Source organism: Rhinolophus ferrumequinum, chromosome 20, assembly GCF_004115265.2.
Source record: "Rhinolophus ferrumequinum isolate MPI-CBG mRhiFer1 chromosome 20, mRhiFer1_v1.p, whole genome shotgun sequence".
Classification (NCBI taxonomy): Eukaryota; Metazoa; Chordata; class Mammalia; order Chiroptera; family Rhinolophidae; genus Rhinolophus; species Rhinolophus ferrumequinum.
Genome location: NC_046303.1, coordinates 22543666 through 22547429, shown reverse-complemented (window position 1 = coordinate 22547429; position 3764 = coordinate 22543666).

The window sequence follows — 3764 nt, the reverse complement described above, 5'->3', positions numbered from 1 at the left end:
GTAATTCTTTGTTATGCTGCACTGTTTTGTGTGTTTTACAGCATACCTGGCTTCTACCCAGTAGATGCCAGTAGCACCTCCTCCCCACCCAGTTATAACCAAAAATGTCTCCCGACATTGCTAAATGTCTCTGTAGGCTAAAATCACCCCCAGCTGAGAGCTACTAATTATCTATCTATCTATCTATTTCACTATAAAAAGAAAGTAAAATTAAAAACAAAAGACTATTTCATGATACTAAGGAATTATTGTTCTTTTATTTAGGAGTAAAGTTGTGCTGTGGTTTTATTTAAAAAACAAATGACTGCTTCTCATTTAGAAGTATGTGCTGCAATACTCCTAAATGAAATGGTATGTTGTCTGGAATAAACTTCCAAAATAACATGGGAGGAGGTGATTAGAGGTGAGCGTAGGGCAAGATGAGTTACGGGTCAATGGATGTTGGGGATGGATGATGGATGTTCTGTTGTGTACTCTTGTGTGTGCTTTCAAAATTCTACGTCATCAAAAATTTAAAACTAGAGTAAAAACTTTTAATGTATACATACTGCTGAATAACAATCAGATCCCTGTCTGAAAGTTGTATGTAGACATTTATTCTACGTCATTCCTAGAAAATAATGCATCTGTTAATTACTAGGTGCATATGGAAATTGTATGTCAGACATCCTTCTAAAGTACTTACTGTGAAGAATTTCTTATCCTGCTTATCAGGGAACTTGACATGAATTACATGGAGTATGTTAATATTAACCATTGACCAGTAGATCCAGTGCCTAAAGGAAGTCAGCGGGTCAAAATAGCCTGAGCTCTTCCCATTACTATTTTTTTTGTGCCCAGAGGAGGAGATATTTTAATTTGCAGCTTAATTATTAGGTTGGGCTAATCAGATCGACCAAAATACTCAGAATTGTTAAATCTGCACTGCACCTAGTATTCTGTAGGCTCAGCCTTAGGCTATCACCTCAGGCAGAAGCAAATTAGGAATGAAGACAATGGAATTGGAGTCAGTATATATGGACAGAATAATGCGGAATTCTTAGGCTGAATATATCGGGCAGGACCAGATTAGGGAACTATTTGATAAACAGAAACAATAATAGTTTGATATTTAACAGTTATTCCAGTCAGTTTAAAACTACTTCATTAAGAACAATCACAAGCTGTAATGCTCTGATAAGATTATGGGTATAGATGTTTAATATCATAATTGATTGAGGGACTATTCCCCTGAGCAAACTATGTTCTTTCTCATCTCCAGGCCTCTGTGTGTATACATTTCTCCTTCTTCTTGTGACAGCCTCTCTCACTCTTTCCTCATTCCCATTTTCACTGGTTGATACCTATTTTCCCTTCAGGTCTCATTTTTGATGGTCCTAGGTCTAAGATAACTTCCTTGCCCTCTACCTCCTCAGGTGTGAAGTCAGCAACCCATCCATACGTGCCAGAGTGACTGACCCAATGGCTTTGAAAGTCTTATGATAGAAGAACTATTTTTATTTTATGAATATTGTTGATTAAGTGGATAAATTAATTATTTAAGAAATATACAAAAACTATCCTTTCGTATATAAAAAGATCAGTTAATATTTATGGTAGGCAATCATTAAGATGGCCCCTAACAATCCTCTCCTCATGGGATTCACATCCTCAAAACAATCTCCTCCCCTTGAGTGTAGGTTGGACCTGGTAACTAACTTCTAATGAACATAACATAGTAAGTGATGAGATGAGAATTCTGTGATGACATTGCCAAATACTGTGCCTTCAGGTTTGCTTGCCTGCTTTGCTCTCTCACTTGCTTTGCGGAAGCCAGCAACCATGATATAAGCTTTCCTATGGAGAGGTCCAAGTGGCAAGGAACTACTGTCTCTTGCCAACAAGGAATGGAAGCTCTCAGCCAAATAATCCATGAGGATCTGAATTGTAAAAGCAAGCTCATGAGTGAGTCTGAAAGCCAATCTCCCCACAATCAATCCTCAGATGAGGCTGCCACCCTGGCTTACACCCTAGCTACAACCTTAGGAGAGATGTTAAACCAGAGGCCCCCACAGGAGCTATGAGATAATAAATGCTGTTTTAACTAAATTTGGGAGTAACTTGTTACACAGCCATAGATAATCAATGTAATATTATCTGTTTTTAAATTAAGATATAACAATTAAGCCACCAATGCTAGAGCCTTGAAAGCATCAATGTGGAACCATTAAATATTTAGTTGCAACTGTGCAACTTTTGTTCTTTGGGTGAGATTTGAAACATGTTTTCCAGTCCTCGACTGAGTCATCAATGTGGTATTATTATTAATAATCAAATAATAGTATTAAATTGCTACGATTGGACTGATATGCCAAAAGCTGGAGAGTTATTTTAGTGTTCCAAATAGTATTGTCTGTCATGAGATTCCTACCACTGGAATCAGAAAATCAATTCGAATCTTATTGCTACCATTTACAATCCGTATGAACTTGGATATGTTTTCTAAGCTCCCTAGTCCGTTCCTTCATCTGTAAAACATAACCAAAATTACCTACCTCGCAGAGGAATAGAGAATATGAAAGTGTATAGTGTAAAACATGGCCCAGAAGAAATGTGGAAAATATTATCATTGAATATGAGTCTAAAAGTATTGTTCTCATTAGAGTCTTGAATTTAAAAATGATTTCAGAAGGATTTTAGGGAAGTCTCAAACAAACACAATTACCCTGTTTAAGGTGGAGAACAAAAAGTTGAGAGAGAAGAGATTGTTTAACCTGATAAATACAAAATAATATGTAAATGTCATTTCATAAAAAAAAACATAGCCTGACTGATTGTTTTTTATCTTTGACAGAGAAAGAATCAGAATACAGGTAAATATAAACAAAATATGTTTTATTGAATGCAGCAATGAGCTGTATCTGTGGGTAAAACTATTTCAGAGTTCCAGTTAATAACGGAGAACTTCACAACTAGAAAGGTAATTAACCATCAATAGTTTAGAGGAAAAAACAAAACTATATAGAATCTTCATGCATAAAACTATAGAATCTTCATGCATAAAAATCCTTAGAAAGAGGATGGACTGACATTTTTCATTCATTTCATATCACCTGTATTGAGCCCAGCGTTTGCCAAGCTGGAGTCCAGGAACTACAAAGCTAATGAGACATGGCTGCTCTTTCCCTTTCCAAAAGCTTCTGTTTAGAATTCCACTAACCCTTTCTTAACCTGATCTTCCTGTACAAGTTTCTTCCTCATCACCACCTTTATTAGTTGTGTCTTTGTTTTATTTTGTTTAAATGTTTTTTGGGGGTTTTTTGGTTTTCTTTGTAGAATAAATCTTCCTTTTATTATATATGCCTCAAATAACATTAATTTACGTAAACACTGCCCTGTGCTGATATGAAACCCAGGTGGAAATCCCAAATCTAGTTGATAAAATTCTAGAGGGAGCTTCTCGATCTTGGCACTATTGACATTTTGGGCCAGATAATTCTGTTGTGGGAACTGTCCTGTATGTTGCAGAACATTTAGTAGTGTTCCTGTGCCTTCTCACTAGGTGTCAACAGCACACCCCTCACCCAGTTGTAACAACTCAATGTCCGCCGGTGCACAATATCTTCCTGGGTTAGAAACGACTGATTCAGGCAAATTCTCCAATCAACTTCCCAAATATGCCAGCAAAGCCCCTGTTAAGGAAAACCTCATATGCACACTCTAGGGAGTAGATGAGAACAGTGGAGACAGGGCTTCTATCTGATTGTACAACTAGGGAGAGTAGT